We start from the raw sequence: 21,706 nt of genomic DNA on the forward strand, positions 1-21,706 counted from the left end.
CCGGTCCCTTCCTTGTCTCTGAGTTTGTCAAATGCAGCGCCTGTCCAGGGCTCACTTTGCTATCAACTGTGGCTGGTCACCGCCATCGTAGGGCCCCGTTCTGGTTTCATCCAGCTTCGAAGGCTCCTGCGCACTGCGGGGTTGTAGGCATTTGTGGTCCAGAGCCCCGGCTCTAAATTAAACCTGTTACCCTAGTAGGCCGGCCTCCGGGTCCCCCCTCTCTTCTTCGGTTATGGAGTACATTGGGCGCGGGGGCAGCCAGTGGAGGGCAAGGGCCCTGCCTCCAAGTGTGGTGTAGGGGACAGGGGAGCCAGGGCCTTGGGGTCCTGGTGCTTTTTATCTTTTAAAGTGGCTCAGAGTACCAAGGGCACGGACTTCCAGGGGGCTGCACCAAGGGTGTGTAGCTCGTGTGGGGGTGCTTAAGTGTGGGTACCCGGGGACGAAAGGTGGGCCGGGGCCGGCGCGAGCCTCTGTGGTGAGTGCTGGGCCGTTCCCTTGGTACTCCAGTCAGAGTACCAAGGGCACGGACTTCCATGGTATAGTACCAAGGGCACGGACCTCCAGGGGGCTGAACCAAGGGTGTGTAGCCCGTGTGGGGGTGCTTAAGTGTGGGTCCCCGGGTTCGAAGGGAGGGCCTGGTCCCCGGTGGTCATCCCCGGAGTCCCAGAGCCTGCAACCCAGGGAAGAGTGGCCCGTCCCCAGACTGAGTTTGGGGGAATGCGGGGTGGCTCTGGAGGGGCTCCAGGGGTTCCAGGGGGTGCTCGGCGGAGGCCATGCCCAGCCCGAGTGGCCCGTCCCCAGACTGAGTTTGGGGGAATGCGGGGTGGCTCTGGAGGGGCTCCAGGGGTTCCAGGGGGTGCTCGGCGGAGGCCATGCCCAGCCAGAGTGGCCCTTCCCCGGGCAGAATCTGGGGAGAGTGGGGGGTGGCTCTGGAGGTTCTCCGGGGGCTCCAGGGGTTCCAGGGGGTGCTCAGTGGGGGCCATGCCCAGCCAGAGTGGCCCGTCCCCAGACTGAGTTTGGGGGAATGCGGGGTGGCTCTGGAGGGGCTCCAGGGGTTCCAGGGGGTGCTCGGCGGAGGCCATGCCCAGCCAGAGTGGCCCTTCCCCGGGCAGAATCTGGGGAGAGTGGGGGGTGGCTCTGGAGGTGCTCCGGGGGCTCCAGGGGTTCCAGGGGGTGCTCAGTGGGGGCCATGCCCAGCCAGAGTGGCCCGTCCCCAGACTGAGTTTGGGGGAATGCGGGGTGGCTCTGGAGGGGCTCCAGGGGTTCCAGGGGGTGCTCGGCGGAGGCCATGCCCAGCCAGAGTGGCCCTTCCCCGGGCAGAATCTGGGGAGAGTGGGGGGTGGCTCTGGAGGTGCTCCGGGGGCTCCAGGGGTTCCAGGGGGTGTTCAGTGGAGGCCATGCCCAGCCAGAGTGGCCCGTCCCCAGACTGAGTTTGGGGGAATGCGGGGTGGCTCTGGAGGGGCTCCAGGGGTTCCAGGGGGTGCTCGGCGGAGGCCATGCCCAGCCCGAGTGGCCCGTCCCCAGACTGAGTTTGGGGGAATGCGGGGTGGCTCTGGAGGGGCTCCAGGGGTTCCAGGGGGTGCTCGGCGGAGGCCATGCCCAGCCAGAGTGGCCCGTCCCCAGACTGAGTTTGGGGGAATGCGGGGTGGCTCTGGAGGGGCTCCAGGGGTTCAAGGGGGTGCTCGGCGGAGGCCATGCCCAGCCAGAGTGGCCCTTCCCCGGGCAGAATCTGGGGAGAGTGGGGGGTGGCTCTGGAGGTGCTCCGGGGGCTCCAGGGGTTCCAGGGGGTGCTCAGTGGGGGCCATGCCCAGCCAGAGTGGCCCGTCCCCAGACTGAGTTTGGGGGAATGCGGGGTGGCTCTGGAGGGGCTCCAGGGGTTCCAGGGGGTGCTCGGCGGAGGCCATGCCCAGCCAGAGTGGCCCTTCCCCGGGCAGAATCTGGGGAGAGTGGGGGGTGGCTCTGGAGGTGCTCCGGGGGCTCCAGGGGTTCCAGGGGGTGTTCAGTGGAGGCCATGCCCAGCCAGAGTGGCCCGTCCCAAGACTGAGTTTGGGGGAATGCGGGGTGGCTCTGGAGGGGCTCCAGGGGTTCCAGGGGGTGCTCGGCGGAGGCCATGCCCAGCCCGAGTGGCCCGTCCCCAGACTGAGTTTGGGGGAATGCGGGGTGGCTCTGGAGGGGCTCCAGGGGTTCCAGGGGGTGCTCGGCCGAGGCCATGCCCAGCCAGAGTGGCCGGTCCCCAGACTGAGTTTGGGGGAATGCGGGGTGGCTCTGGAGGGGCTCCAGGGGTTCCAGGGGGTGCTCGGCGGAGGCCATGCCCAGCCAGAGTGGCCCTTCCCCGGGCAGAATCTGGGGAGAGTGGGGGGTGGCTCTGGAGGTGCTCCGGGGGCTCCAGGGGTTCCAGGGGTGCTCAGTGGGGGCCATGCCCAGCACGAGTGGCCCGTCCCCAGACTGAGTTTGGGGGAATGCGGGGTGGCTCTGGAGGGGCTCCAGGGGTTCCAGGGGGTGCTCGGCGGAGGCCATGCCCAGCCAGAGTGGCCCGTCCCCAGACTGAGTTTGGGGGAATGCGGGGTGGCTCTGGAGGGGCTCCAGGGGTTCCAGGGGGTGCTCGGCGTAGGCCATGCCCAGCCAGAGTGGCCCTTCCCCGGGCAGAATCTGGGGAGAGTGGGGGGTGGCTCTGGAGGTGCTCCGGGGGCTCCAGGGGTTCCAGGGGGTGCTCAGTGGGGGCCATGCCCAGCCAGAGTGGCCCGTCCCCAGACTGAGTTTGGGGGAATGCGGGGTGGCTCTGGAGGGGCTCCAGGGGTTCCAGGGGGTGCTCGGCGGAGGCCATGCCCAGCCAGAGTGGCCCTTCCCCGGGCAGAATCTGGGGAGAGTGGGGGGTGGCTCTGGAGGTGCTCCGGGGGCTCCAGGGGTTCCAGGGGGTGTTCAGTGGAGGCCATGCCCAGCCAGAGTGGCCCGTCCCCAGACTGAGTTTGGGGGAATGCGGGGTGGCTCTGGAGGGGCTCCAGGGGTTCCAGGGGGTGCTCGGCGGAGGCCATGCCCAGCCCGAGTGGCCCGTCCCCAGACTGAGTTTGGGGGAATGCGGGGTGGCTCTGGAGGGGGTCCAGGGGTTCCAGGGGGTGCTCGGCGGAGGCCATGCCCAGCCAGAGTGGCCCGTCCCCAGACTGAGTTTGGGGGAATGCGGGGTGGCTCTGGAGGGGCTCCAGGGGTTCCAGGGGGTGCTCGGCGGAGGCCATGCCCAGCCAGAGTGGCCATTCCCCGGGCAGAATCTGGGGAGAGTGGGGGGTGGCTCTGGAGGTTCTCCGGGGGCTCCAGGGGTTCCAGGGGGTGCTCAGTGGGGGCCATGCCCAGCCAGAGTGGCCCTTCCCCGGGGTGAGTCTGGAGGAGTGGGGGGTGGCTCTGGAGGGGCTCCAGGGGTTCCAGGGGGTGCTCGGCGGAGGCCATGCCCAGCCAGAGTGGCCCTTCCCCGGGCAGAGTCTGGGGAGAGTGGGGGGTGGCTCTGGAGGTGCTCCGGGGGCTCCAGGGGGTGCTCAGTGGAGGCCATGCCCAGCCAGAGTGGCCCTTCCCCGGGCAGAATCTGGGGAGAGTGGGGGGTGGCTCTGGAGGTGCTCCGGGGGCTCCAGGGGGTGCTCAGTGGAGGCCATGCCCAGCCAGAGTGGCCCTTCCCCGGGCAGAATCTGGGGAGAGTGGGGGGTGGCTCTGGAGGTGCTCCGGGGGCTCCAGGGGGTGCTCAGTGGAGGCCATGCCCAGCCAGAGTGGCCCTTCCCCGGGCAAAGTCTGGCCGTGTGCGGGGTGGGTGAACCCTGCTCCGCCTCACGCGAGTTCGAGACCGGCTGGGTGCACCTTTATCCATGAGGCACTGCACTGCCTCCGGCAGCCGAGTTTGGGGCCCAGTAAGGGCTCCAGGCTCCAGGGGCTCCGACCCGGAGCCTCCGACCCGCAGAAGGTGCTCCCTGGCCGGGCAAAGTCTGGCCGTGTGCGGGGTGGGTGAACCCTGCTCCGCCTCACGCGAGTTCGAGACCGGCTGGGTGCAGCTTTATCCATGAGGCACTGCACTGCCTCCGGCAGCCGAGTTCGGGGCCCAGTGAGGGCTCCAGGCTCCAGGGGCTCCGACCCGGAGCCTCCGACCCGCAGAAGGTGCTCCCTGGCCGGGCAAAGTCTGGCCGTGTGCGGGGTGGGTGAACCCTGCTCCGCCTCACGCGAGTTCGAGACCGGCTGGGTGCACCTTTATCCATGAGGCACTGCACTGCCTCCGGCAGCCGAGTTCGGGGCCCAGTGAGGGCTCCAGGCTCCAGGGGCTCCGACCCGGAGCCTCCGACCCGCAGAAGGTGCTCCCTGGCCGGGCAAAGTCTGGCCGTGTGCGGGGTGGGTGAACCCTGCTCCACCTCACGCGAGTTCGAGACCGGCTGGGTGCACCTTTATCCATGAGGCACTGCACTGCCTCCGGCAGGCGAGTTCGGGGCCCAGTGAGGGCTCCAGGCTCCAGGGGCTCCGACCCGGAGCCTCCGACCCGCAGAAGGTGCTCCCTGGCCGGGCAAAGTCTGGCCGTGTGCGGGGTGGGTGAACCCTGCTCCGCCTCACGCGAGTTCGAGACCGGCTGGGTGCACCTTTATCCATGAGGCACTGCACTGCCTCCGGCAGCCGAGTTCGGGGCCCAGTGAGGGCTCCAGGCTCCAGGGGCTCTGACCCGGAGCCTCCGACCCGCAGAAGGTGCTCCCTGGCCGGGCAAAGTCTGGCCGTGTGCGGGGTGGGTGAACCCTGCTCCGCCTCACGCGAGTTCGAGACCGGCTGGGTGCACTTTTATCCAAGAATCAACTGGAGTGTGGAGCTTCTACGGGCCTCCAGGGGCACTGCCGACCCAGAGCTGTGCCCCGGCTTCAGTTCTCTGTATCTCAGGAAGTTTTTTATTTATACATTTATTTCATCCATAATCTCTGGCGCCTAAAGGGTTATCAGCCGAGCGCGCTGGCCAATTGCGCCACAGAGACAAACAGCCCGCTAAATAAAATATTTGCGACTCGACAAGCCGCAATATCTTTTTTTTTAAAGCGAGCCAGCAACATTCGAAAGTTCAGCCCCTGTCCAATCAACTGTGTTTAATGGAGAGGGAGGGCATCAATCTTTCTACCTTTGAGCTAAATCCCCTGTACCAATGTAGCTATAAAAAAACTGGAAGTCTTTCAATCAATCGACTCTCGCCAATTTATTGCGCACTCAATATACTGCAGTTAATCTGGATATTGAGGAAAAATCGCAAGATAATGTTATTTGACATAATGCCGATGTATTTGCTTACTTTTTCAAGCACACTTGGCAATTGAACCTCGTTCAGCAGTGTCTTTCATCAGATGGTAAAGCGAGCAGATTTTCCATTGTAAAAAACTAATATGTTCTCTCACCATTAGCGACTCTGGTGGGTTTCACGATTCAGGGACTTACGCATAGTCTAATCAAACAAACAATAGTCAATAACTCTTTCGTGTAGTTTATTTATCAAATGGGCAATCAAAAAGGGCACCGGAGCAGAAATGCGCACAGGTAAATCACAGGTGATGTTATATCAGATTTAACAACAGATTTCATGCAGATAATGTTAAACCAGGGTTTTGCCTTTGATAATCAAACGTGTCTGTGCTAATCTATATCAAAAAGAGGGAAAGTGAGAAGCTAAGGGAGGAGGAACAGCTGAGTTCTACCCAAATCACGCCACAAAAGAACCGCACACTGAACTCGGCTTACGATTTTGTAGAACTCAGTCCGGCTGGTCCTTGTCCGCGGACGAGATCCGTGGCGAGGCAGGGGCGTGGAGCGGTGTGGCGGGCGAAGGCAGTGGCGTGCCGCGATGTCCGTGACGCGGGGCGGCAGCGGTGGCGCGAGACGGCGCGTAGAGCGGTGTGGCGGGCGAAGGCAGTGGCGTGCCGAGATGTCCGTGACGCGGGGCGGCAGCGGTGGCGCGAGGTGGCGCGTGGCGATGTCCGGGAGTTCCTTTGCGGTAGAACGCTTTAGCGGCGTGTTAGCTCCTCACGCGGCCTTTACTCAGATGAGAACGTAGCGCTGATCCACGTAAACGGCGTAGATTACTTCAAAAATAGGAGAAGCGAAGTAGAAAAGAAAGTCTCTGTCCGGTTTAGCGCTTAAGCTTAGTTCCAGGTGTTTCCAGGTGTTTTCAGAGTTCAGGGGGGCAATGAGGCTGGCCTAGTCTTGTCGACCCACGTGGCGGACGCTTTGTTGAGACAAAGGAAAAGTAAACAGGCTCGTCCGTGGAGACGGCTTCAAAGAGATAGACAAAGGCTTGAACAAAAAAAAAAAGAAGAAGAGAGCAAGAAGAGAAGAGAGGAGAAGAGAGCGTTCCAAGCTCGGAGCGTCTTTTTGTCACCTAGCGCCGCAGGGCACGCTGGGAGCGAAAGGGGCGGGCGCTACTGCGACGACACTTTAAACACTTTTGGCAGTTTGTGCACATTATTTCTTGAGGTAGATACATTTTACATCTTCTTTCACCTGTGATGGGCACTCGAGTTAAAGCATTGGGAATATAAAACCTTAAACAGTGGAAAAATACGTAACACAAGGTGAAACATGCGGTGTACGGAGTTGATTCGGACAAACATTCATGGCATAATCACATAAAACATAGTTTTCATCGGGGCGTCCTCCTGTAAGACTGTGGGGGAGAAGGTCTGTTATCGCCAAAGTCACAGCGGCTCCCTGCGGTGAGGGAGAGAGGGAGAAAGAAAACCCCCCAATGTTCAAAGAGAGATTTTCTGTTATCTGGCCGTGGAATGTCCATCTCCATTCCCCTACACTTGCAATGAGTTCAAATATAGGACAAACCGATTGTCAGGAGTGGGATTAGAACCCATTCCTCCACTTGTAGACCAAATTTGCTTACGCTTAGGTAGGAGTTTACCTTGACCCTGACACCTTGGACATTTCAGCGATGCTGACATTGAGCTCCCTTATCTCAAAGATAACGTTCCAAAAATCAGTACAAAGTAAATGCTTTGGCAACCTTACACTAGATGAAGTCTTTCCAATTATGTACAGTCCATATAAAGAGATGACTTTAACAGGTGATGAGAATTGAGTGAAATAGTTGAAATCTCATTGTTACAGAGGGTTTAATAATTCTTCTTTCGGTTCCAACAGAAGAAAATTTATGACCAAGATTTCACGGGTTGTAAAGGCAAGCAGTCCATAAAGCTTAAAATCAACTCCGCCCAACGTGGGGCTCGAACCCACGACCCTGAGATTAAGAGTTTTATATTCCCAATGCTTTAACTCGAGTGCCCATCACAGGTGAAAGAAGATGTAAAATGTATCTACGCTCCCAGCGTGCCCTGCGGCGCTAGGTGACAAAAAGACGCTCCGAGCTTGGAACGCTCTCTTCTCCTCTCTTCTCTTCTTGCTCTCTTCTTCTTTTTTTTTTGTTCAAGCCTTTGTCTATCTCTTTGAAGCCGTCTCCACGGACGAGCCTGTTTACTTTTCCTTTGTCTCAACAAAGCGTCCGCCACGTGGGTCGACAAGACTAGGCCAGCCTCATCGCCCCCCTGAACTCTGAAAACACCTGGAAACACCTGGAACTAAGCTTAAGCGCTAAACCGGACAGAGACTTTCTTTTCTACTTCGCTTCTCCTATTTTTGAAGTAATCTACGCCGTTTACGTGGATCAGCGCTACGTTCTCATCTGAGTAAAGGCCGCGTGAGGAGCTAACACGCCGCTAAAGCGTTCTACCGCAAAGGAACTCCCGGACATCGCCACGCGCCACCTCGCGCCACCGCTGCCGCCCCGCGTCACGGACATCTCGGCACGCCACTGCCTTCGCCTGCCACACCGCTCTACGCGCCGTCTCGCGCCACCGCTGCCGCCCCGCGTCACGGATATCGCGGCACGCCACTGCCTTCGCCCGCCACACCGCTCCACGCCGCTGCCTCGCCACGGATCTCGTCCGCGGACAAGGACCAGCCGGACCGAGTTCTACAAAATCGTAAGCCGAATTCAGTGTGCGGTTCTTTTGTGGCGTGATTTGGGTAGAACTCAGCTGTTCCTCCTCCCTTAGCTTCTCACTTTCCCTCTTTTTGATATAGATTATTATAGACACGTTTGATTATCAAAGGCAAAACCCTGGTTTAACATTATCTGCATGAAATCTGCTGTTAAATCTGATATAACATCACCTGTGATTTACCTGTGCGCATTTCTGCTCCGGTGCCCTTTTTGATTGCCCTTTTGATAAATAAACTACACGAAAGAGTTATTGACTATTGTTTGTTTGATTAGACTATGCGTAAGTCCCTGAATCGTGAAACACCCTTCAGACCTTTTAACGAGCGCGATTAAGGACCGTATCTTAGCTTTTTGGGTTTTACCCTGGTGCCCCGTCTTGTCTCGTTTCTGCTAAGAAATCTTCCTTAATCGTAAACTGAATACCTGTAGTTTGAGACCCTACACAAGGATGTGAATAGCCTGTTGGCTCCTGCTTCACTAAAGGTTCTATATCCATTCACTACACAGCTTTCTTGGATGCACTACTGCTGTTACGGCTCTCGACTGACATCTCAATTGCAATAGACTTTAAAAAGAAGCATTAGCTTGATGTGGACTTTTAAAGGACGCAGTAGTTTGATGTGACAACAACCACATCAAACTCCTTTAAAAAGAGACAGCAGTTTGATGTGTTTTTTTACCAAAGTATAGGTACGGTCATTTGTGCTACTGTAATAACGGATCTGATTCTGTATACTCACAGTTCACACAAATAAATTGTCAGGATGGCCGAGCGGTCTAAGGCGCCAGACTCAAGGTAAACTCCTTCCTCGCCACAGGGGATTCTGTTCTCTGAATGGCGGCGTGGGTTCAAATCCCACTCCTGACAAAAAAAAAATATTTCCTTTGGAAAGGAAGCCATTTTTACATCCTAAATTACAAGCACATATGTGTGACAATGGACTGAAAACTTGTCGTATTGGCTTAAGATTTCAAATGAAGTGTTACTTCCGATGATGAATTGTGATGTGATGGCCAATCTACTACGTAGATGCTGTACTGTCAAACCATTGAGTACATTCAAAGTGAACTGTATCATATGTCTTATACTGTAATTGTGACCACTCACTGAGAAATTAAAGTGATTAATTTACCAGACTTAGAACTGAAAAATTCTGGGTTTTCTGAAAGAGCTCTTTTACATTTTTTAATTAGAGATTGAAAAGTATCCCTGAATAAACAGAGTAAATGCACTCTTTTCACTCCTTGTTTCTCAGTTTGATGGTAAGGATTGATTGATTGATGTAGACCGTTTTTGGATGACTGTTTTGCTTTTGTGAAAAAGGGGAATCAGACAAAAGTTGCAAAGGCATTCAAAGGCTGTGAGTTCGAGACCCACCAGAGTCACTGCTGTAACCCCTGTTATCTACATTGGTAAATAGGAAAGCCTGCTTGTGTTATTAACTGATGAAAGGAACTGCTAAATTTGGTTCAATTACCACAGAATCCCAGTGTGCTATAGGCTGGCCACTGCTTGGTAGGAGTTTCCCGTACGTGAGTGACTGTTCCTTCCTTCCTTCACGTCCCGCTCAACCTCGTCTTCTTCTAAAGAGTTTGGCGCTGTCCTCAGAAGCTTTGGTCTTACTCAGCACCTGAGTGGCCCCACCAAGGGCAAAGGGCACACTCTGGACCTGCTAATGACAAAGCGGGTTAATATTTCAAATTACAGTGCGGTAAATGTTACTTTGATGGTTTCTGTATTTCTCCAGGTGCAATGAGTTTGCAGTCTTCTTTGCAAGACTCAGTTCAGAACATTAAAAATACCATTATTTGCAGATAACAAGCACGCAGCCAGCTAGACAACTGGAGTTAACCCATTTTGCATTTGTGGCTGACAAAACTTTCCAAGAGATCACCACAAGTCTGAGTTCCACTACATGCTGCCTTTATGCATTGCCTACTAGATTTTTAAAGTCTATGGTGAGCAGTCTGTTGGCTCCAATCAATCAAAAAGTCAACATGTTGCTTGGATCTGGAATTTTCCCAAGATCCTTAAAACTGCAGTCATTAAGCCTGTCTTAAAGAAGAGCAGTCTTGATGCCACAGTGCTAAATAATTACCGGCCCATCTCAAACCTACTACTACTCAGTTGTCCATTCAAGCATGCAAATTATTTACAACGACAGAAAATGCGCTGCTGTTACAAATTGGAATAAGATGGAAAAGTATCCCTGCACACACAGATTAACTGCACTCTTTTCACTTTTTGATTCTCAGTTTGTTGGCAAGGAATGACTGATGTGGACCCATTTTGGATGAAAACCGTGTTTTGCGTTTGTGGAAATGAGCATCATGGAAGGATGTATGGGCTCTGTGGCGCAATGGATAGCGCATTGGTCTTCTAGGCATAATTTGCAAGCGCATTCAAAGGTTGTGGGTTCGAGCCCCACCAGAGTCGCTTATGGTGAGAGAACATACTAGTTTTTTTACAATGGAAAATCTGCTCGCTTTACTATCTGATGAAAGGCACTGCTGAACGAGGTTCAATTGCCAAGTCTGCTTGAAAAAGTAAGCAAATACACCGGCATTATGTCAAATAACATTATCTTGCAATTTTTCCTCAATATCCAGATTAACTGCAGTATATTGAGTGCGCAATAAATTGGCGAGAGTCGATTGATTGAAAGACTTCCAGTTTTTTTATAGCTACATTGGTACAGGGGATTTAGCTCAAAGGTAGAAAGATTGATGCCCTCGCTCTCCATTAAACACAGTTGATTGGACAGGCTGAACTTTCGAATGTTGCTGGCTCTCTTTAAAAAAAAAGATATTGCGGCTTGTCGACTCGCAAATATTTTATTGAGCGGGCTGTTTGTCTCTGTGGCGCAATTGGCCAGCGCGCTCAGCTGTTAACCGGGAGGTTGGTGGTTCGAGCCCACCCAGGGACGATTGGAAGAGGTATAGCAGGCAAAATCTATGAGGTAATATTGGTCACTGAATATCTAGCTGAAACAGGTTGGAGTAGCTTTTAAGAGGCGCTGTGACTTAGATGGTCAAAGTGCCTGTCTAGTAAACAGGAGATCCTGGGTTCAAATCCCAACAGTGCCTTCATGATAGCCTTTCAAGCAAATCAGTTGTTTACATGTACAGAAAAACTTATCACTGAAAGAGCTCTTTTACATTTTTTAATTAGAGATTGAAAAGTATCCCTGAATAAACAGAGTAAATGCACTCTTTTCACTCCTTGTTTCTCAGTTTGATGGTAAGGATTGATTGATTGATGTAGACCGTTTTTGGATGACTGTTTTGCTTTTGTGAAAAAGGGGAATCAGACAAAAGTTGCAAAGGCATTCAAAGGCTGTGAGTTCGAGACCCACCAGAGTCACTGCTGTAACCCCTGTTATCTACATTGGTAAATAGGAAAGCCTGCTTGTGTTATTAACTGATGAAAGGAACTGCTAAATTTGGTTCAATTACCACAGAATCCCAGTGTGCTATAGGCTGGCCACTGCTTGGTAGGAGTTTCCCGTACGTGAGTGACTGTTCCTTCCTTCCTTCACGTCCCGCTCAACCTCGTCTTCTTCTAAAGAGTTTGGCGCTGTCCTCAGAAGCTTTGGTCTTACTCAGCACCTGAGTGGCCCCACCAAGGGCAAAGGGCACACTCTGGACCTGCTAATGACAAAGCGGGTTAATATTTCAAATTACAGTGTGGTAAATGTTACTTTGATGGTTTCTGTATTTCTCCAGGTGCAATGAGTTTGCAGTCTTCTTTGCAAGACTCAGTTCAGAACATTAAAAATACCATTATTTGCAGATAACAAGCACGCAGCCAGCTAGACAACTGGAGTTAACCCATTTTGCATTTGTGGCTGACAAAACTTTCCAAGAGATCACCACAAGTCTGAGTTCCACTACATGCTGCCTTTATGCATTGCCTACTAGATTTTTAAAGTCTATGGTGAGCAGTCTGTTGGCTCCAATCAATCAAAAAGTCAACATGTTGCTTGGATCTGGAATTTTCCCAAGATCCTTAAAACTGCAGTCATTAAGCCTGTCTTAAAGAAGAGCAGTCTTGATGCCACAGTGCTAAATAATTACCGGCCCATCTCAAACCTACTACTACTCAGTTGTCCATTCAAGCATGCAAATTATTTACAACGACAGAAAATGCGCTGCTGTTACAAATTGGAATAAGATGGAAAAGTATCCCTGCACACACAGATTAACTGCACTCTTTTCACTTTTTGATTCTCAGTTTGTTGGCAAGGAATGACTGATGTGGACCCATTTTGGATGAAAACCGTGTTTTGCGTTTGTGGAAATGAGCATCATGGAAGGATGTATGGGCTCTGTGGCGCAATGGATAGTGCATTGGACTTCTAGGCATAATTTGCAAGGGCATTCAAAGGTTGTGTGTTCGAGTCCCACCAGAGTCGCTAATGGTGAGAGAACATACTAGTTTTTTTACAATGGAAAATCTGCTCGCTTTACTATCTGATGAAAGGCACTGCTGAACGAGGTTCAATTGCCAAGTGTGCTTGAGAAAGTAAGCAAATACATCGGCATTATGTCAAATAACATTATCTTGCAATTTTTCCTCAATATCCAGATTAACTGCAGTATATTGAGTGCGCAATAAATTGGCGAGAGTCGATTGATTGAAAGACTTCCAGTTTTTTTATAGCTACATTGGTACAGGGGATTTAGCTCAAAGGTAGAAAAATTGATGCCCTCGCTCTCCATTAAACACAGTTGATTGGACAGGGGCTGAACTTTCGAATGTTGCTGGCTCTCTTTAAAAAAAAAGATATTGCGGCTTGTCGACTCGCAAATATTTTATTGAGCGGGCTGTTTGTCTCTGTGGCGCAATTGGCCAGCGCGCTCGGCTGTTAACCAGGAGGTTGGTGGTTCGAGCCCACCCAGGGACGATTGGAAGAGGTATAGCAGGCAAAATCTATGAGGTAATATTGGTCACTGAATATCTATCTGAAACAGGTTGGAGTAGCTTTTAAGAGGCGCTGTGGCTTAGATGGTCAAAGTGCCTGTCTAGTAAACAGGAGATCCTGGGTTCAAATCCCAGCAGTGCCTTCATGACAGCCTTTCAAGCAAATCAGTTGTTTACATGTACAGAAAAACTTATCACTGAAAGAGCTCTTTTACATTTTTTAATTAGAGATTGAAAAGTATCCCTGAATAAACAGAGTAAATGCACTCTTTTCACTCCTTGTTTCTCAGTTTGATGGTAAGGATTGATTGATTGATGTAGACCGTTTTTGGATGACTGTTTTGCTTTTGTGAAAAAGGGGAATCAGACAAAAGTTGCAAAGGCATTCAAAGGCTGTGAGTTCGAGACCCACCAGAGTCACTGTTGTAACCCCTGTTATCTACATTGGTAAATAGGAAAGCCTGCTTGTGTTATTAACTGATGAAAGGAACTGCTAAATTTGGTTCAAATACCACAGAATCCCAGTGTGCTATAGGCTGGCCACTGCTTGGTAGGAGTTTCCCGTACGTGAGTGACTGTTCCCTCCTTCCTTCACGTCCCGCTCAACCTCGTCTTCTTCTAAAGAGTTTGGCGCTGTCCTCAGAAGCTTTGGTCTTACTCAGCACCTGAGTGGCCCCACCAAGGGCAAAGGGCACACTCTGGACCTGCTAATGACAAAGCGGGTTAATATTTCAAATTACAGTGTGGTAAATGTTACTTTGATGGTTTCTGTATTTCTCCAGGTGCAATGAGTTTGCAGTCTTCTTTGCAAGACTCAGTTCAGAACATTAAAAATACCATTATTTGCAGATAACAAGCACGCAGCCAGCTAGACAACTGGAGTTAACCCATTTTGCATTTGTGGCTGACAAAACTTTCCAAGAGATCACCACAAGTCTGAGTTCCACTACATGCTGCCTTTATGCATTGCCTACTAGATTTTTAAAGTCTATGGTGAGCAGTCTGTTGGCTCCAATCAATCAAAAAGTCAACATGTTGCTTGGATCTGGAATTTTCCCAAGATCCTTAAAACTGCAGTCATTAAGCCTGTCTTAAAGAAGAGCAGTCTTGATGCCACAGTGCTAAATAATTACCGGCCCATCTCAAACCTACTACTACTCAGTTGTCCATTCAAGCATGCAAATCATTTACAACGACAGAATATGCGCTGCTGTTACAAATTGGAATAAGATGGAAAAGTATCCCTGCACACACAGATTAACTGCACTCTTTTCACTTTTTGATTCTCAGTTTGTTGGCAAGGAATGACTGATGTGGACCCATTTTGGATGAAAACCGTGTTTTGCGTTTGTGGAAATGAGCATCATGGAAGGATGTATGGGCTCTGTGGCGCAATGGATAGCGCATTGGACTTCGAGGCATAATTTGTAAGGGCATTCAAAGGTTGTGGGTTCGAGTCCCACCAGAGTCGCTAATGGTGAGAGAACATACTACTTTTTTTACAATGGAAAATCTGCTCGCTTTACTATTTGATGAAAGGCACTGCTGAACGAGGTTCAATTGCCAAGTGTGCTTGAAAAAGTAAGCAAATACATCGGCATTATGTCAAATAACATTATCTTGCAATTTTTCCTCAATATCCAGATTAACTGCAGGATATTGAGTGCGCAATAAATTGGCGAGAGTCGATTGATTGAAAGACTTCCAGTTTTTTTATAGCTACATTGGTACAGGGGATTTAGCTCAAAGGTAGAAAGATTGATGCCCTCGCTCTCCATTAAACACAGTTGATTGGACAGGGGCTGAACTTTCGAATGTTGCTGGCTCTCTTTAAAAAAAAAGATATTGCGGCTTGTCGACTCGCAAATATTTTATTGAGCGGGCTGTTTGTCTCTGTGGCGCAATTGGCCAGCGCGCTCGGCTGTTAACCGGGAGGTTGGTCGTTCGAGCCCACCCAGGGACGATTGGAAGAGGTATAGCAGGCAAAATCTATGAGGTAATATTGGACACTGAATATCTAGCTGAAACAGGTTGGAGTAGCTTCTAACCCTTTAAGCGCCAAAGTCGCAGAAATGCAACTTTACCGTACAAGGAAATTAATGAAATAATAGTAGAAAATGAATCACTTCAGTCATTGGTCGGTTCGGTGCAACTTCCCTTTATTAGCCAGGTATGATCCAGGGCAGATCCGGTAAGGAAAAAAATGGCTGGAGGAAGTACACGTGGCATGCAATTTACAGCAGATTCTGACTCTGAAGGGTATTATCTCCCCGAGAGTGACGATGGATTTCCAAGTGGAGATGAAGGGACTTCGAAACAACGGACAGGTGCAAAGGACAGACGGAGGCGAGGAACCAGTGGAACCAGTGGCTGCAGTAAAACTTGCCCGGTGGATGAGAGCTGGGACATGCTGAGAGAGGTCGAGGTATTTGAGGCATGGATCAAACCTTTTGAAGACCCAGTTGGCTACACAGGAGAGATGGATCTGACGGATGCTAATCCATTTGATATTCTGTCACTCTTTCTGACCGATCAGTTTTGGACTTTCATTACTGATGAAACAAATAGATATGCACATCAGTGTATGGCACCTATGATTCTGAAGCCACATTCAAGATTTCTTGAGTGGTATGATGTATCAGTCACCGAAATGAAAGCTTTCTTCGCTTTGCATCTCTCCATGGGCCTTGTTGAGAAACCTGAAATCGAGGATTACTGGGGAACATTTTGGCTTACACAAACGCCTGGATTTGGAAATGTAATGTCAAGAAACAGATTTGAAATCATTCTTTCGTTCTTTCATTTTGTCAACAATAATGATTATGTGAGAACAGGCGAGCCCGGGCACGATAAACTGTTCAAAGTCCGCCCAATAATAGATTTGATTATTCCCAAATTTGCAGCAGTTTACAGTCCAATCAAGGAGCTTTCTTTAGATGAAATGACAATAGCTTTCAAGGGGAGATCTTCACTAAAATGTTACTCTCCGAATAAACCTGACAAATATGGCTATAGAGTGTATGCCCTGAGTGAAAGCTGTTCAGGGTATGTTTTGCGCTGGTCAATGCACACTGGACAGTACAAAAATAATGCAAGCAACATCAGTGCAACACACGCAGTTGTCCGTGAGTTGGTTTCTCCCTTTACGGGCAAAGGACACGAGATTTACATGGACAGTTACTATACCTCGCCTGTAATTGCAAATGAATTAGCAGATTTGGAAACTGGACTGTGTGGGACGGTAAGGATTACCAGGTTGGGGATGCCAAAATGCCTTGGTAAAAGTGTCTTACAGCTGAAAAAAGGAGATGACCCAGTTTTTTGCAGAAAGGGAAAACTCCTGGCTTGTGCTTGGCACGATACTAAACGTCTCACCATGTTGTCCACAGTCCATGGAAATGATTGTGTTCAGAGGAGGATCCGATCCAAGACAGATGACACTGGCTTCCGTGACATCAAAAGACCTGTATGTGTCGACCAGTACAACGCCTACATGGGTGGAGTGGACACTGCTGACCAGAGGATGAAGACATACCTCTTTCCACACAGGTCCCGGAAATGGTATCATCGCATATTCAATGCCATTATAAGCATAAGTATTGTCAACTCACACATCATATACACCAAATCCACTCCAGGCCCACACAAACCTTTAAAGGTTTACATTCAGAACATTATTGATGCATTACTGGCTGATCACTCCAAAAAACAAGAAAGGCGCTCAAGACCGGAAAGTGAAATGCCACAGAGACTCACAGAGCGTCATTGGCTTTGTCAAGCAGAGGGACGTCCAGACTGCGCCGTGTGCTCTGACCGCTCTCGTACCAAAGGCAGGCGGCAAACAAAGTACAGGTGCCGTCAGTGTGGCGTTGGCCTCTGTGCGGTTCCATGCAACGAGAGATACCATACGCTAAAAAACTTTAAATGCTGTCATTTGGATATGTAAAAGTGCAGGGTACCTTGACCCTGGATGGACATCTTTTCTGTGATGGCTCTCTCCTTTCTTCACTGCTTTCTCCACAACCTGCCTGGCACCAATGATGGATGTATAAGTTGGAAAAATAAAAAAAATGAAAAAAATACATAATAAAAACCGTGTTTGTCATCATTTGGTCAGAACTTGTAATCAGGGCCCGAGTTTGAAGATGTGAGAAAAAGGGGTGAAAATGGGTTAAAATGTGAATAAACACCAAAATGAGCAAAATGAAATAATCCCCCATCATCAGTGCACAGTTTGCCCCCAGAAAAGCACTCCCCTGGGGCCTGGAGGTGATCTGACCACCAGAATATAGTACCATATACCCCTGCTGGACTTAGAAAAAAAACCGAGCTTCCAGCCAATAGTACACTATACCCGAGGGACTCTGTCGTTTTTCGGCAATAGTACACTATACCCGAGGGACTCTGTCGTTTTTCGGCAATAGTACACTATACCCGAGGGACTCTGTCGTTTTTCGGCAATAGTACACTATACCCGAGGGACTCTGTCGTTTTTCGGCAATAGTACACTATACCCGAGGGACTCTGTCGTTTTTCGGCAATAGTACACTATACCCGAGCGACTCTGTCGTTTTTCCGGGCCGTAGTATGAAGTTGTGAGCAAAAGGGGTGAAAATGGGTTAAAATGTGAAAAAACACCAAAATGAGCAAAATGAAATAATCCCCCATCATCAGTGCACTGTTTGCCCCCAGAAAAGCACTCCCCTGGGGCCTGGAGGTGATCTGACCATCATAGTATAGCACCATATGCCCCTGAGGGACTTAGAGTAAAAACCGAAATAGTACACTATACCTGAAAAGACTCTGTCATTTTTCGGCAATAGTACACTATACCCGAGCGACTCTGTCGTTTTTCCGGGCCGTAGTATGAAGTTGTGAGCAAAAGGGGTGAAAATGGGTTAAAATGTGAAAAAACACCAAAATGAGCAAAATGAAATAATCCCCCATCATCAGTGCACTGTTTGCCCCCAGAAAAGCACTCCCCTGGGGCCTGGAGGTGATCTGACCATCATAGTATAGCACCATATGCCCCTGAGGGACTTAGAGTAAAAACCGAAATAGTACACTATACCTGAAAAGACTCTGTCATTTTTCGGCAATAGTACACTATACCCGAGCGACTCTGTCGTTTTTTCGGGCCGTAGTATGAAGTTGTGAGCAAAAGGGGTGAAAATGGGTTAAAATGTGAAAAAACACCAAAATGAGCAAAATGAAATAATCCCCCATCATCAGTGCACTGTTTGCCCCCAGAAAAGCACTCCCCTGGGGCCTGGAGGTGATCTGACCATCAGAGTATAGCACCATATGCCCCTGAGGGACTTAGAGTAAAAACCGAAATAGTACACTATACCTAAAGACTCTGTCGTTTTTCGGCAATAGTACACTATATACCGTTGGACTTAGTCGTTTTTTGGGCTCGTGGGAATAAGCGTTCAGCTCAAGATTCCCGGGCTAAATCACGCTGCTCCCGAGAAATTCTTACGCTGCTCTCACGCGGAATGTGCAAAATGGTAATGCTGGGAGGGAGGGGCGGGCGGTTTTTGAGAATGACGTTTTTCGCAATCGAAACAGGTACATTTCCTGGTTGTGCGGCTACCGGGCAAGGAGCTCGTTTGACGGGCACACGAGAACCGCGATCGATGGGCCCCGTTCTGGTTTTATCCAGCTTCCAAGGCTCCTTCACAGCCGTAATGTCAAGTCATGGTTCGGAGGTGCGGAGGTGAGCGTCGGATCACGGAGGCTCTGAATGGAGCCCCGCGCTCCGCGCTCCTCCGGGCTCTAAGCGCCGCTCAGACCCGGCATGAGAGGGTCTATTTTCGGCTTGATTTTACCAGACTCCCGGGCACTTCCAGAAGCTTCCTGTTTGCTCTGATTGCTCGGGGCAGAGCACGGTGTCACGCTGACCACGGGCTGTACGCGGAGGTGAGAGCTGGTTGTAAGGCGGATCACGGAGGCTCTGAATGGAGCCCCGCGCTCCTCCGGGCTCTAAGCGCCGCTCAGACCCGGCATGAGAGGGTCTATTTTCGGCTTGATTTTACCAGACTCCCGGGCACTTCCAGAAGCTTCCTGTTTGCTCTGATTGCTCGGGGCAGAGCACGGTGTCACGCTGACCACGGGCTGTACGCGGAGGTGAGAGCTGGTTGTAAGGCGGATCACGGAGGCTCTGAATGGAGCCCCGCGCTCCGCGCTCCTCCGGGCTCTAAGCGCCGCTCAGACCCGGCATGAGAGGGTCTTTTTTCGGCTTGATTTTACCAGACTCCCGGGCACTTCCAGAAGCTTCCTGTTTGCTCTGATTGCTCGGGGCAGAGCACGGTGTCACGCTGACCACGGGCTGTACGCGGAGGTGACCCGCTCCGTGATCTTAGCGCCGCCCAGACCCAGGGCCATCCACCCTGCACACGGCCAGACTTTGCCCGGCCAGGGAGCACCTTCTGCGGGTCGGAGGCTCCGGGTCGGAGCCCCTGGAGCCTGGAGCCCTCACCGGGCCCCGAACTCGGCTGCCGGAGGCAGTGCAGTGCCTCATGGATAAAAGGCACCCAGCCGTCCAACTCGCGTGAGGCGGAGCAGGGATCATCCATGAATCAACCATGAAAATGGTACAAATCATGGTTCTATGTATACCAGACAAAGAGCTTGGTCTATTGGCACTCAAGACCCGCCATCGTAGGGCCCCGTTCTGGTTTTATCCAGCTTCGAAGGCTCCTGCGCACTGCGGGTTTGTTTACATTTTGCGGCTGTGGTTTGCTCCGGCTAACCTCACGCCGGACACGTTGGAAGCGAGGCCGAGACAGAGGTCCCACCAGGCGCGGGGCTTCAGTCTGACTGGCTTCCCCCGCGCCTGGCCCCTTGTCTCCGGAGATGGGACCGTCACTCACCCCCGCACTGAAGGACGCGCGGCTTGAAGGATGATGGCTGCGCTTAGCCCCTGTGCCAGGGGCTCTGAGCCAGTCCCCTTCAGCCTCAACGCGTCCGGTGGGAACACAGTCCAGGCCCTCTGTCACTCACCCCCGCACTGAAGGACGCGCGGCTTGAAGGATGATGGCTGTGCTTAGCCCCTGTGCCAGGGGCTCTGAGCCAGTCCCCTTCAGCCTCAACGCGTCCGGTGGGAACACAGTCCGGGTCCACTGTCACTCACCCCTGCGCAGAAGGACGCGCGGCTTGGAGGATGATGGCTGCGCTTAGCCCCTGGCACAGGGGCTCTGCACCAGTCCCCTTCAGCCTCAACGCGTCCGGTGGAACAACAGTCCAGGCCCACTGTCACTCACCCCCGCACTGAAGGACGCGCGGCTTGGAGGATGATGGCTGCGCTTAGCCCCTGTTACAGGGGCTCTGCGCCAGTCTCCTTCAGCCTCAACGCGTCCGACGGAACCACAGTCCGAGCCCATTGTCACTCACCCCCGCGCAGCAGGAGGCGCGGCTTGAAGGATGATGGCTGCGCTTAGCCCCTGGGCCCAAGGGCTCTGCGCCAGTCCCCTTCAGCCTCAACGTGTCCGATGGCTCTGCGCGGGGCGGGGGGCAGGGCCGGCGCATATTTTTGGTCCGACTCCGGTCCCTTCCTCGTCTCTGAGTTTGTCAAATGCAGCGCCTGTCCAGGGCTCACTTTGCTATCAACTGGCTGGTCACCGCCATCGTAGGGCCCCGTTCTGGTTTCATCCAGCTTCGAAGGCTCCTGCGCACTGCGGGGTTGTTGGCATTTGTGGTCCTGATTTGCGCTGGCTCACCCTTACGCTGGACACAGCGCCAGATGATATATTTGGTCCGACTCCGGTCCCTTCCTCGTCTCTGAGTTTGTCAAATGCAGCGCCTGTCCAGGGCTCACTTTGCTATCAACTGGCTGGTCACCGCCATCGTAGGGCCCCGTTCTGGTTTCATCCAGCTTCGAAGGCTCCTGCGCACTGCGGGGTTGTTGGCATTTGTGGTCCTGATTTGCGCTGGCTCACCCTTACGCTGGACACAGCGCCAGATGATATATTTGGTCCGACTCCGGTCCCTTCCTCGTCTCTGAGTTTTTCAAATGCAGCGCCTGTCCAGGGCTCACTTTGCTATCAACTGGCTGGTCACCGCCATCGTAGGGCCCCGTTCTGGTTTCATCCAGCTTCGAAGGCTCCTGCGCACTGCGGGGTTGTTGGCATTTGTGGTCCTGATTTGCGCTGGCTCACCCTTACGCTGGACACAGCGCCAGATGATATATTTGGTCCGACTCCGGTCCCTTCCTCGTCTCTGAGTTTGTCAAATGCAGCGCCTGTCCAGGGCTCACTTTGCTATCAACTGGCTGGTCACCGCCATCGTAGGGCCCCGTTCTGGTTTCATCCAGCTTCGAAGGCTCCTGCGCACTGCGGGGTTGTTGGCATTTGTGGTCCTGATTTGCGCTGGCTCACCCTTACGCTGGACACAGCGCCAGATGATATATTTGGTCCGACTCCGGTCCCTTCCTCGTCTCTGAGTTTGTCAAATGCAGCGCCTGTCCAGGGCTCACTTTGCTATCAACTGGCTGGTCACCGCCATCGTAGGGCCCCGTTCTGGTTTCATCCAGCTTCGAAGGCTCCTGCGCACTGCGGGGTTGTTGGCATTTGTGGTCCTGATTTGCGCTGGCTCACCCTTACGCTGGACACAGCGCCAGATGATATATTTGGTCCGACTCCGGTCCCTTCCTCGTCTCTGAGTTTGTCAAATGCAGCGCCTGTCCAGGGCTCACTTTGCTATCAACTGGCTGGTCACCGCCATCGTAGGGCCCCGTTCTGGTTTCATCCAGCTTCGAAGGCTCCTGCGCACTGCGGGGTTGT

The 21,706-nt window shown here is 52.1% G+C and overlaps 5 non-coding genes across 5 annotated transcripts; all 5 read left to right on the plus strand.

Annotated features, from left to right (window-relative positions):
* The first annotated feature begins 8,757 nt into the window (after positions 1-8,757).
* Positions 8,758-8,867, plus strand: trnal-caa (transfer RNA leucine (anticodon CAA)). Its single transcript has 2 exons — positions 8,758-8,795; positions 8,829-8,867. It is a non-coding gene; the product is annotated as a tRNA-Leu (tRNA).
* A 1,478-nt stretch (positions 8,868-10,345) lies between these two features.
* trnar-ucu (transfer RNA arginine (anticodon UCU)) lies at positions 10,346-10,436 on the plus strand. The gene is given in 2 exon segments: positions 10,346-10,382; positions 10,401-10,436. It is a non-coding gene; the product is annotated as a tRNA-Arg (tRNA).
* A 576-nt stretch (positions 10,437-11,012) lies between these two features.
* trnat-agu (transfer RNA threonine (anticodon AGU)) lies at positions 11,013-11,086 on the plus strand. Its single transcript has one exon. It is a non-coding gene; the product is annotated as a tRNA-Thr (tRNA).
* Positions 11,087-12,992: 1,906 nt separating this feature from the next.
* Positions 12,993-13,066, plus strand: trnat-agu (transfer RNA threonine (anticodon AGU)). The gene has a single exon. It is a non-coding gene; the product is annotated as a tRNA-Thr (tRNA).
* Positions 13,067-14,303: 1,237 nt separating this feature from the next.
* On the plus strand, positions 14,304-14,394 carry trnar-ucg (transfer RNA arginine (anticodon UCG)). The gene is given in 2 exon segments: positions 14,304-14,340; positions 14,359-14,394. It is a non-coding gene; the product is annotated as a tRNA-Arg (tRNA).
* Positions 14,395-21,706: the final 7,312 nt, after the last annotated feature.

This window comes from Eucyclogobius newberryi, unplaced genomic scaffold (genome assembly GCF_026437365.1).
Source record: "Eucyclogobius newberryi isolate DKJ021-1_F unplaced genomic scaffold, fEucNew1.0.hap1 SCAF_29, whole genome shotgun sequence".
NCBI lineage: Eukaryota > Metazoa > Chordata > Actinopteri > Gobiiformes > Gobiidae > Eucyclogobius > Eucyclogobius newberryi.